Source organism: Lucilia cuprina, chromosome 6, assembly GCF_022045245.1.
Source record: "Lucilia cuprina isolate Lc7/37 chromosome 6, ASM2204524v1, whole genome shotgun sequence".
In the NCBI taxonomy this organism is placed as follows: Eukaryota; Metazoa; Arthropoda; class Insecta; order Diptera; family Calliphoridae; genus Lucilia; species Lucilia cuprina.
Genome location: NC_060954.1, coordinates 32,530,748 through 32,544,805, shown reverse-complemented (window position 1 = coordinate 32,544,805; position 14,058 = coordinate 32,530,748). Strand labels below are relative to the sequence as shown.

Here is a 14,058-nt window from a genome sequence, read left to right as displayed (position 1 = left end):
ATTTTTATAAATTGAACAGCACTGGAAAATGTGTAATAAAGATGAAAATTAAAAAAAAAGTGAAAAAAGTGTCGGCTTTTTTTTTAATAAGATGAATGTATTTCAGAAACTTGATCATAAATTTAGATTTCTTTTTTGGATTAAAAGACAACAACAAAATATCAAACTTATGATATTCCAACGTTAAAACTTCAAAAATAGCCCTTTTTTACATCTTTTGCTCCATAAAAGTAAGTTAATGAAGTGATAGACGAAAATTAAAAATACGATCGTACTCTCATCGGTTCATAACAAAATGGAATTAGTATATGAGAATCCCAGCATTTTATTTTTCTTCACTTTTGTATTACAGTGTTATGTATTACTTGAATAAGGAATTTTTATATTTCAATAAAACTAGGCGGAATCTTGCAATTTAAATCGATTAATGTTATAATGCAATAAAAATTGAAAATATTAAAAAAATGGAATGGAAAAAATGGAATATTAAAAAGTCCCGAAAAATTGAGCGGTAAAGCTATCCAATAAAATCTAGTGATTTTAAGCTCTTGGCAATAATATTTCGGCCTTTAAAGACTGATTCCCATAACTTTGCTTTCCTTTGTCGTATACTATTCAAAGAAGCTTCCGCTAACCATATTCCATCATATAAAGACCCGCTAATAAAGATGACAATTTAAAATTTATACAACTTGTTAACGAAATTAATTTTTTTCAACTCTGCAGTGTTAGTTGGAGAATTTTCTTGTAAGTAGATCCACAGTATAGGTCCAAAAAAGGTTTTCAAATTGTGAAAAAGCGTATCCTAATATCCTTTTGTACTATGCTTAAAACGTTTTTCCTTAAATACAAATTCTACAGTGCAATATTTGGATATAACACCCCACACCAAAACTTCGCCTTTTTTGGTGTTCTTACGATGAAAATGTATTTCTTCGTCCTTATTAAATCTTGGATATAAAAACTGTATTCATCTGACTCTTTAATATTTACCGCTTTCACCCACAACTTTGGACTATTTATTATTTCAAGTCATTGTACTCGTTGCATATTGGAAACACTTTCATTTACACCGCTTACTTTGCGAAATTTTCGAAGGAAATATGCGAATTTGAAACATTTCTTCCGATGCAATTTCTCAACGTGTTGCGTTTTTGTACACCCTTGCAGAGCTTACCATAGCTTTAAATATTTCCAAAGTATCTGCATACAATTGACTGCTCATTTCTAAGTTATTCCTGCTATTTCGACGGCAGACGGTCCATGGATTTCAAAATTATTCTTTCTCCTTTTCGGAAGTTGTAAGAGCTTTCTCGAGTCCAATTTTTTTTTAATTTAAAATACTACTGTTTAATATGTACGACATTATAACTTTAATCGATGTGAAATACCAGATTTCGCATAGTTTCTATAAAAAAAATAATAATTCCTTATCCAAGTGTTGCATAAAAAGACTTTATATTATTATAGGTGAAGAGAAACAATTAAATTTCTGAAGAAGAAACAAAAAATCAGCTCACTTTTTTCATTAACTAACAACAACTTAGGTTAGGTTGATAGGAGAATGTATACTACATCAAATCCGAAGAAATACACCTAGGCCGCTATCGGGACTGTTGTGCGCTTCTTATCGTGACAAAAAGTTCACTAAATACATTATTTTTCAGTGTTCTTTAACTCAGTTTCCTGGACGTAATTCCTATGAATCTTCTAATCAGAATTAGTCATTAATGTTATATCCGGAATAACATCACTTTTAAGGTATTTTGATCTAACAACAAAGTCCTTAATTTTGTAATCATCCAGTGACTCGTAGTGTATAAGAACTTTACGTCAGGCGTCAAATAAGAGTTTTTTAAGCAAAGTAGCGTAGGAAAATGCTATAATAAAGGCAATTGAATGCATTAATGTGATGAAATGTTGTCTACATGAAATAAGAAACATATGTTTGTATGTATTTTATTTCACAGTCAGTCTATTACTAATCTAAATATATATGTATATAGTTTATACAACTATTTGCATTCATAAATTAAAGTAGAAATTACAATAAAATACATTTCATGTTTTTTATTCATTTCTTAATTTTAATAAAACTTCAATTTTTGTGTTAAAAAGAAGTCAATCAATCTTTATCACATTTCAGATTGTAAAGAAATAATGCTCAATATCCATGTTTATGTTTTTTTTTTTTATTTTTGTTATTATTAAAAAAATTTACATAAATGTTGCATTTATTTATTATTTAGTTGTTAAATTTCTCTTGTTGCATAAACTTTTCAATAATAATGCCTGAAAATATAATAAACAAAGTGGATTTCTGTTTTATAGTTTCTTTTCCTTTTGTTTTTTTATAAATTTGAACTCTCCCTAACCAAATATCCTTCGTCCTTCATAGTCTGTGGAGTATTTATTTGTATTTTATTTATGTTTCTCAACTTGGCTCTTTGGATTTTCTATGTTTTACTTTATGAAAAGTTTATTATAAGTATGTATTTACTTTACACAAAACTTGCCACAAAAAATATTGAGGCAACTGTGAAAAAGCTAAAGAAAAGAAACAAGAAGTATAAAAAAAGGAGTAAAGTCAAAACTGCAATAAAAAATTGTTTGGAATAACTTAAAAATCCATTTTCTTTATAAAATATTCGTATGTAAGTATGTATGAATGTATATGAAGTCCGTATGCATGATACAGGAATATAAAACATTTGACTCCTTACACACAAGTACGAACTCGTGTACTCGTTGGATATAAAATTCCTGTGGATACAAGCGAACGTTGACTTTGTACCATTTGTATGGTCTAAACTATAAATGCAGCAATTGACCATGATACGATTCCACAATTGTATTCAACTCAAACATTTTTAACTGCTGACCACTTTTTTTATTTTATTGTACGTCTTTCATTCAAACGTTGTTCGCTAGGCCATCTGAACGATATGTTATTGAGTCAGCCTGACTGTCATTTTGGCCCTTCTGTCGAAAGTTAGTCTGTTATTTCCATCGTTTGTCATTTTTCTATTCTCTGAAAATATTTTACAAGTTTTTTTCTTATATCTTCCATTTATTTTTGCGGTTTATATTATTATGGCACATGTAGCGTTTTTAAAATGTTGAATTGTAGATTAATAACTATTGTAGGCCAATCTGTGGTTGAATATTATTGAAGCCAGAACGTAAATGAAAACGTAATTTTTTGGTTTTTGGGCTTGTTATGCTAACAGTGTTAAATAATTTTTAGCAACCATTATTGTTATTTATCCCCATGTGTCTTTTAACTTTTGATTTCCTTCCATTAAACAAATTGTTCTGTTTAGCATTTATGTTAGCTGTTAAAGAAATGGTTTCTTGGTGACTTCAATTTTAAAACATTGTCATCAATGGTTGTATTAGTTTCTATAAGTTTTTTTTTACAAGTTTTTGTTCTTTCATTTGACCAAAGGAAAAGTTGCACGTCTGCATAAAATGTAATTGCTAACTAAAAAGAAAATTGGATATAGAATGTAAAAACTATTGCTGTGAAGCAGAGACAGCCATACAAATGTTTTAAAGGGCCAAAATTTGGGATTGTTTGTAGTTAGATTGGGGATTCGAAGCAAAATTTGTTTGTGGAACTTCATGTTCGATGTTCGAACTATAGCATATGAAGTTAACGTAACTGACTATTTCGGCTAACAATCTTGAAATTATAGCTCAATACCTTTAAATTTTACTGCGACGACTTAGTTCGTGTTTTTTTCCTATTCAGTTAAACTAGGTTTACTTTGCTAATGTGTCGTTAATATTGGACCACCTCTTCCAGACCAAAAATTTACTCTATTGAGAATGACACGATCGTTATCAATACAAATGGATCCAAGTCTTCAAAGAAAGTTGATGGCTTTAGGAGAGAAGTGTTTTTTAGGATGCGTAAATAATCCAGAATTTTTACCTCTACTTATGGTAAACCTGTTTCTTGCATCCATGAAAAGAAAATTTAGTTAAATTTTCTCTATTTGCAGGATATTATAAGAATGATTTGACAACAGCGCACTGATATTTCCATGCAAATAGCGTGTGTTCTCACAGTCATAGTTGTGTCTACATAACCAGAGCCACCACTATTGTAACGTTAAGCAATTTATTTTTGGACAATTCTACAGAATTTACGGGGATCAATAATCATGATTTGAATTATCTGTAGATTTAGTCACATAGTTACCACGTATTTGAGGTCAGTCTATTTACGTAACACAAAGTGAATTATTATGTTTATTCTCTGAACGAATTTTTCCCATTAATGCAGTTTTAAATGTTAGAGTATTTTCAATTATAAAACATCTTTTGTGATTAAGTTATTGAAGGGTCGCAAGGAACTTCTTGACGGGCCGCAGAAATCCATCCATGCGATACATGTATGGATGTGTATGTAAATACGTATTGCATACATTTGAATGTATGTGATGTATTCACATGGATGTTCGTTATATGATTTTGTTTGTTTTTGTTGTTGTCTTTTCATGCTACAAGCATAAATTGAAAACAAAACTGAAAGAAAGACGAAATGAAAAACTTTTATATCAAAAGATTGATTGCAGCAATCCATGAAAAGTTATATCTTTCAACTAACCTGCCAATGTATTTGTTTGTGTGATTGTGTTTTGAATCAACCCAGCAAACAACTAGTAAGGTTATTAAACTTTGCATCTAAATATTGGGGTAACGTTTGTGCTGATGTTTGTTTATTTGAAACTGAAAATAACTGGGCCGTCGTTTGTTATGATTTCTGATGATAGTTTTTGTGTTTATGTGTCGTAATCGTGTACATATTTACATTTGCGATTTATTGTTTTGCTTTTATACATAAATAAAAATCATAAGCAGTTTTTTTCAAAAACGTTTATAAAATAAAAATTAATTGTAGCGCTTTATTTTGTTCTTCTTTTCGGTTTCTCTCAACCAAAATCTGACATAAAGGTTTCTCACAGTAATAAACTGTAAAAACACAATTATAAATGGTGATCACAGCAATTAATCATATAAAACAAAGTGGACCCGTTATTTTTAGTCTCTGCTCAAAGAGGAATCCTATTGAAAATGGTTGAAATTGGTCCATTATTTCGCCTACTTTTAAATATGGGAAATCCTCTTCAAAAATTGGCATATCTTAGTTTTATATAAGTTTAAATAATAGGCTTCAGTTTGAAAATTAAATTCACTTCTATAAATTTTAATTTATTTTTAAATCTTCAACATTGTGCTTGTTGGGTTAATGTATACACATGTATGTATGTTTCTCAAAGTATGTATGTGTGTGTGCTTTAGTATCTTATCCTTTTTGTAAAAAAGTGTTTTTATGAATGAAATTCTTGTAATGGAAATATTCATTCTACGATATACAAAGTTGGTTTTATATTGATAGAGTGACGTTGTAAAGAGATTTCCGATAATAAAAGTTTTATATCTTTTATGACATTTTTTTAATATTTTTAATATAAATAATATTAAAATTAAAAATAACTTTTACAATTTTTAATAATGCAAAAACTTGTAAGATTTTAATCGAGCATAAAAATTTTAAATAGTATATTTGCATTTAAACTGAAAATATTTTACTAAAATGATTCAATAACGCCATGGAAAATTGAATCTTAAATTTTCATGTTAAATCCTTTCTTAAAGAAAATTATTAAAAACAATAAAATGTATAATATTAATTTTGTACAAACGACATTCAATTGATTTATTACCTAATATTTGTATTAATATATTGACTAGTTTATTGACTGGTATATAAACTAATTTATTGTTCACTTTACAGTACACATATTAAGGAAATGTTTATAATATGGAAAAAGTATCTAATACGTCACCATCTGCGGTATTTTTCGATACCAAAAAGCACTGACATTTATATACATACCCAGTCCTATGGAGTACTCTATATGTAATATTTCTCTTAATTCAAAGCTTAAAGATAAATTAAACTTTATGCTTTTTTATACTTTTTTCCTGCAACACTCTCTCCCCAATTTCTTTTACGCACATTGAGTAAATAAGTAAGTGTAACCAAAGTAATTGGATGCTTTTATAATTTTCCATGTAAAGAAATTATTTAACAAATGACCCATTGTTGACGTAGTTGTTGTTGATGGTGGTGTCATTGTTGATATGCACTTCGCACTAACTACCAACTAATGTTTTTATTCTTTCTTTGTTCTTGAATGTCCTTTTCGCTTTTTTTTTTGAATGAAGTCACATAACAGTTGTACTTCCAGTCAACTGGAAAAATAATTCTTTTTCCTTTTTATTGTTGTTTAGTACATGAATGTGGATTTGACTTTGTGCAATTATTTTTATGTGATGGGATGTCATGTGATACGATGCACGATCCTGTCAGAATAAAAAAATACTTATATTTGCAAGAAGAATGAGACAGTCTTCAAGTTATTTTACAAACTCATTGTGATTATTGATGTAAATTCTTGACTTTGCTGACGTAAATTAATTCGATCGAACCTGAATATAGATTAGAAACTAAGAAAAATGGTACAAAGTTCGCCCATGTTTTCCCCAAACCATAAAATGAGACCTGCAAACCTAGATTTTTTTTCGAATATGAAAATTTTATTTAAACTTACAGTTCGAATTAATTCAATATCATAATAGTCACCCTAATATATAATAATTGAAGAAAATGTTTAACAACAATGAAAATCTATACTGTGTTTGAGATTGTAAGATTTTATTGGGAATGTTTATTTGAAAGTTTATTTTTTCATTAAATCTGCATTTACTCCCTCTATTTTTACTTTTTTCAATTTCCTTTTCTTCTCTGTTTTTTGTGTCATACAATTTGTTATAGTTTTTTTTGTTCTATATTTTGTCGCCAGAAGGGAATTTAACGGAATTGACTGCTTTTAGTTGTAAATAGGTATGTACGAGAGAACTAGTCTTGTAAAAGTTCTAAAAAATAAAGATTTGTATCACATTTATTCCCATGAAAATTGCTTTTTGTCCACATTTAAATCTTTATTGGCAATTAATGACGCATAATATTAATGGTTACTTGTTGTTGAAATAAAGAATTTCTCAAAAGAAATCCAATTTGTTAAATTTTGAAAATAAAATAAAACTTCAAAGTATGGCAACAGATTTCAAGTACATGATTTAAAATTTGGCTTAATTTGTAATATTTCTATATCGAATTAGTTTGATAGGAAGATATATATACATCAAATCCGAAGAAATTGGGTCTGTTGTACGCTCCTTAACACAGTGCAGCAGGTGGAAACCGAACCCACCACCCACGAACCCATCGGTCTACCAGACTAGAACACTAACCACTAACCTACCGGAGGCCACATATCTATACCTATGGTCATTGGTATTTTATTTCTTCAGTATAATTTCATGTTATCATGGACACATTATTTCTTCTATTCTATCGATATGAACTGTATAGATGGTGAAATTTTGTTATATCATTGCTCAAGCATGCAAAAAGTTTTTTTCTTTTTGTCTTCTCATTGTAAAATAAAAAAATTAAATAAAAAATAATAAATAAAACAAAGTAGAAAAACAATCGATTTTGTTCATACATATATAGTCTTTAAAATCCTTGACTATTATTAATTGTACAAGTTCTGTTAGTGTGTGTACAGTTTTCCAAGAATGACCCGAAATGCCAGGGGGTGTAGTAAACACAAAGCAGCTTCAACAACAGATCGACATCAGAAAAGAAATATCTCAATTATACGTACACATGTATGTATGTATGTATGTACATATGTATATATATGCCCCATAGACATATAGTTACAATGAAAAAAAGGTGTATTTTAATAGTAGGCTATTTAAACTGTTCATATACATAAGTATATAGAGAGAAGTCCTTGTAGTAGGAGTATCTTTTATTTGACAAACAATTTTTTTCTTTTAATTAAATTTCATACTATACCTATTTATGAAATAGATATAATACCTGTTTTTAATTGTAGGTATATATGAAACTCTCGCCATTTATCACTACAAAAGTTCGTAGGTTTTTTGCTGAAATCCTTAGGAGAACATTAAAAATACATTAATTAAATAAACCCACGAAAGTTGATTAATACTATGTATATATATATAAGTGTTCTTATAATATTTAATGACGAAGTAGCTAAGACTTGTACACCAAACAATTGACTGCTTTCTCGATACAAATTCTTGAGTTATTGGTCAACGAAAACTCATTTTTTGGGATTTTTTTTGTGGACAAGTCTTATGTTGACCATATTTTGAAGGTACAACTATGTACGAAAAATATATAAATGTTTTCTGTGGATAAGTTTTGTTTGATATTTAAAATGGAAAAGTTAGCGATAAAAATGACGGTTCATTGATAGAGATTTTTTTATTTTACTGGATATTTGTTCCCCAATAAAAAAATTGCAAACAAACATTTGTTTTTTAAACATATGATTGAAAATGTAAACAAAGGAAAAAAATAGGAAAAAAACACAAATGGGGCAAATTGTTATAAATATCAATTATTAATTAAAAAATAATTTAAAACATTCACTTTTCTTTTCCTCATATTTATTTAAATTTATCCAAATTTAATTTTACTTGAGTTTTCATTTGTTTATGAATTTTTCACATTTGTTTATAATTGAGAATGTCATAAATAGTATACAACTAGCGATTTTCATTGACGCTGTAGCGTTTTTAATTAAAAAAAAATATTAAAAAGAAAAAAAAGTATCTTAACATATTATTTTACGGTAATTAAACATTAATTAATTTTAAAAATTTTTGTTTTAAATGTATTTTACATAGTTAAAATTATTTTTTTTTAATTTTGACTTTATTTATTTTTTTTAATAAAATATAAGCGATTTTTATTTACTAAAAAATTTTCATTAGGGTAGAAGGGGGACCATACGCCACTTTTTTTGAGGCGACCTCAAATTAAAACCACAATACATATTCATATTTTGTTTGGTTCGGATACTTAGATATGTTGGCTTCAGTTTTATTCCTTTCAATCTTTCCTAAGTACATCATGTACATATTTTTTAACTTTACCGCACTGACTAAAAACGGCGATATCGCCCCATCCATTGGGTAAATGCGCCAAGGGGATGGAGCAGATTTGTCATAAGCAAAATAAAAGAAAAAAATAAAAACTTTTTTACTGTTTTATACTTTAATTCATTAAACAATAAACGAAAACAAAATTTGATAATGCGATAAAATCGATTACTCGGTTTTCAAGTTATTCGCATTGACAAATGTGCCCCTATGGCGATTGATCCCCCTTCTACCTTACTAGTCAGCTGTATAAAATCATTGCTGGATAACATTTACCAATCGGCGTTCGCTTACTTTTTTAAATATTTTTTTGATTGATAGTAAATTAAAAACTGCTCTCTATCATAAAGTTACTGGATATTTTTTACTAGAAAGTACACAAACACACCTAATGTGACTAACATATGAAAAATTGTGATAAAGTTTAATATAAAAATGTTGTATACGAACCTAAATATATTTATTAAAACTTATGAGTTGGTTCTTAAAGGATCAGCCCTTGTACCTGGTGTTTCAAAAGATATATTATTTCTTTTCTTTCAAGTATGTATGGGTATAGTCCGAATTATTCGTGAGATAGAACCCACAAATCGTCAATAAAGTGTTGAAATATTGTACCGACAGCATAATTCTTATCAAATAAACTAAAACGATTGTAGGAATAGGAAAAATACTAAGAAACTGTAACAAAAATTGTAATGATAAGATGGTTCCATTTTTTATTTAAATTATAGTTTATATGGTTTTAGTTTAAGCTGAAACCTAACTGCAGATTGAAATACTAATAGTTAAACTTGAGTTATAAAGCAAATAAAATAATTTATATTTGAAGTGGTCATAAAGCAGTAATAATACCGCACTTGTACTATAAACATTTTAAAGTTGTTAACAAACAGAACACATCACAAAACGAAAACACAATAAAATAAAATGTTTGAAAAAATAAACATAAAAGGAATATCGGCAAAGTTGTTATTGCGAGAATATGCGCAAAGAAGAAGTTTTGAAAAAGTTATTTGCATTTTCATAGCAAAAGTTTTAAGTTTTCATATTATATACTTATTTGTTTATTTTATACTTAAAAATAAAATAAAAACGGATTTGTTTACTTTACTAACAATTCCCAATAATTCCTTTGGAACCTGCATTGATGTCTATTCCAACTTCTACACACATCTTGTGTCATATACCAATATTCGAAAAAGTGTTCTATTGCAACTTTAAAAAAAGTTTTTTTTTTTTTTGAATTTAAACTTTTTATTACATAAATGCATAGTTACGTACCAGGGAAACCATAATATGCAAATGCATGTTTTTTGTGGTGCGTCGTATGGACTCGTGGATAAGATATTTATACGTTTCACACCAATTTATGAATTTTGGCATCGATTTGTTATAGCATATTTTTGCATATTTTACCCATAAGAGCATAATTTTGCATGATTTGACTATTTTAGCATATTTAAGGCATATTTTCGAGTTTTTAGAGCATATTTTACTCTTTTAGTGCATATTTTGATGTTTTCGCTTTTTTTCATTTTTGTACATTTTCAAAACTTTATTTAAAAAAAATAAAATTTAATTTTTTATTTTTAATTTTTCAGCCTATTTTACAATTTTGAAAAAAAAAATCGTTTGTAGAACTTAAAAACTGCAAAAAATACATTACTCTCACGAAAACCAATGTTATAGTTTTTTGTTCAATAAAGCATTACATTTTAAATCAGACATAAAACCTATTACTTTTGATTTCATGAGACCAATCCATTTTTATAGTTTAAAAAACTAATTATTGGAATTTATGACAACACCGATTAAAATGTCAGTTTAGAAGCTATGAATACAATTGGTAGAAATGTGTCAAACTTTGTCGTTTGAAATATGTTTTTTGGGGTCCAAATGGTTTCATGTTATTTATTGGTTATCTGAACGTAAAACGGAATTCTATTAAACTAGTTCTTCAAACTATGAGATGAATCAATTATAAAAAAATCTTACAGGATGAAATATGACACTAAACATTTATTATTTCATTACAATTGCTGTCTTTTTGAGCTTTTCAATGTTAAAAAATAATAAAAATTTTTATTTTTGGAGCATATTTTTTAATTTTAAGAGCATATTTTGAGTTTTTTACGGCATATTTAAAGCGCTTAAAACACTTTTTTTAGAGCATGTTTTCGGTTTCCCTGATGATAACTGATAGGATTTTAACAAAGTCTCAGATAGAACATCAAAAAAAAAACGTTTAAAATTACTTTTAAGTTAAATACACTGAACTTATTTAACATATATATTAACAAACTATCAACTTTAACAAAAAAATCATCAATTTAAACCTAAAAGGAAAAACTAACAAAATTAAAAACCAAGAACATTATTAAACTAAAGTTTTTAAAACAAATTGGAACTTAAATAAAAAGAAATTACCTGCTTCGCCTTTTTCGCCACCTTCTGTAGACATATTAGCGAGTTTTATTAAATAAACAATTTCACAAAAAAATAAAAAAATAATTAAAGATAAAAAAATTACACAAAAATGTTTAAAACAATGAAATGAAATAAAAATTATTAAAAGAAAATATAACTCAAAAGAATTAAAATTAAACAAATTAAATATATTTAAAAATGTGAAAAAAAATAAAAGAAATAAAGTAGTTTTCCAAAAACAACATTTATGTACAAACAATTTGTATTAAAATTAATTCGTTTATAATAGAAACTTTTTCATTGGTTAGTAATGCCTAATAAAAATTATTGAAGTGTAAAATTTATGTCACATGTGCTTTATTTTTAGTATTTTAAAAGTTTTAGTATTCTGGTTTTTTCAGTTTTTTTTTTCATTTGCAAATTTATTTTGTTAAGTGTAGTTGGTTGTAACGAATTTAAATGTTTTTTCTTTAACTGGTTTTAGTTTTTTGTTGAATAAACAAATAGTAACACAATATATTGAATTGATTTTTTACACATTTTATACAAAAGTTTTTTGAATGTGTTAAAAATTGAATTTGACAAATGACAAATGAAAATCAATAAATTGAAACATACCATCATCACCATAGTCCTCTTCACCCTCCTCTTCTTCGGTATCTGTGGACTTGGATTTACCCAGACTTTTCAGTTTTTTTCTTTTGGCAGCATTACGACGTCGTGCTGGAAATTTGTAAATTTAAAATTAATTTAATATAATTTCGTTAAATTAAGAACAGAATTTAAATACCCTCCATAATGTGCATTCTTTCCTCTTCGGTTGTACGCTCTTCGGCTAATATCACTTCCTCTGCGTAATTAGAAATATTGAAAGAAAGATAAAAACAATATTAGCATCAAAATCTCTTAAGAACATTTCATTAAAAATGTTAGTAATAATTTAATTAAATTATTAATTAATTTTAGTGTTTGTTATATTTTTTATATGGTTTTAAACATTTCTGAATAAAAATGTGTGTTAGTGTTAAGGATTAGTAAGAATTTAAGTTTGTTTTAAGTTTTAATTAATTGAGTATTGTTTTGATTTTTAACAAAATACTATACCAGCTCTACATATCCACTGAACATAGCCGTTTAATTCTCTTTCTAGTTGCTGTTGTCTTCTAAGTTTAAGAAACTCTTGTCTATTTTCTACTTTTTCACGTTCTTTTGCGAATTCACTACAAACAAAAATATTTTTCGTTTTGGTTTTTATGTTGTATATTTTACAAATGAACATAAAAATTATAAAAAAAAAAATTAAACATTTACATTCACAGAGTTTAATGAGAAAGAGTTTAAAATAAAGAAACATATTTCAATAAATTAAAATCTAAATAAAGAAATAAATAATATTTAAAAAAATAAAACGCAACTAAACTAAAAGGGAAATGAAATGTTAATGTTTTTGGGTTAAAGCTTAAATAAAAAATTTTATTTTTAGAGCATATTTTTTAAATTTTAAGAGCATATTTTGAGTTTTTTTACGGCATATTTAAAGCGCTTAAAACACTTTTTTTAGAGCATGTTTTCGGTTTCCCTGTTACGTACTTATGTATGTGTATTTTTGATTTAATAAACAGTGTGTTATTAAAGTTTTGGCATGAGAAGAATTGATTAAAAATTTTACAAAATGAGTCATTGTCGTACCACTGTACCTTTAAAGATTGAATTATAACAAAAAAAGTATAATTGTATCAATTTTGCCAGCTTAAATAAAAAAATTATATCGCATTTCAAAATGTGGACGTGTTTATTTACTTTTTGTGGCAAGTGTTTGGGATTTTTGGTTACATTTTTCTAACATGTTTATTCAAATTATTGTATACTCCTCGTATGCAAGTTTTTATTCTAAGTTGTCAACTTTGTCACATTCGGATTTGTTGATGTTTCCTTCCTTCGACCATCATCTGGCTGTCGTCTATTGTTACAAGTTTTAAGTTTTCTTTTCTTTCATTGTTTAGCATTGGATATGAACGACTTGACTGATTGACTATGTGAAATGAGAAATCTAAATAGATTTCAATGCAAATATAGCAAAATTGTCGACTGTAGAGAAAAATAAGGTAAAAATGAATTAAATTTTATAATTTTTAAAACATGATTGAAGAAACTGTAATTTAACAAAACAAAAATTACTGTTTTAGATGGAAATTTTGTTATGAGCTCTCCATTGTATTTAAGCGGTTAACAAAAAAAAGCTCAATGTTGACGTGAGAAAATAAATCGTTAAATTTTTTTAAACAAACAAAATACATTATGCATCACTCCATCATAATGGCAAGGATTTATAGGATATGTGCTATATGATAAACATCAGCCTTGCTCCACAATAACTTCATAACAGTTTAAATTCATAACATGAATTTTGAGTCTATTCTGCATTTAAATATAAATTGATTTTTTACGTTTTTTAACTTTGGTATTATGTACATATTTTATCTTAATTGTATTCTCAATTTGTCTAATAATCGAATTTTTGTTAAACTATTGAAAATTTATTTTTATAATTTTGTAAAAACTTTA

At 27.0% G+C, this 14,058-nt stretch overlaps 1 protein-coding gene across 1 annotated transcript in view; it reads left to right on the top strand.

Moving 5' to 3' along the window:
* The window catches only part of LOC111675432 (nuclear pore membrane glycoprotein 210), a 96,439-nt gene that overhangs the window by 34,458 nt on the left and 47,923 nt on the right, over nucleotides 1–14,058 (top strand). The window lies entirely within an intron of this gene.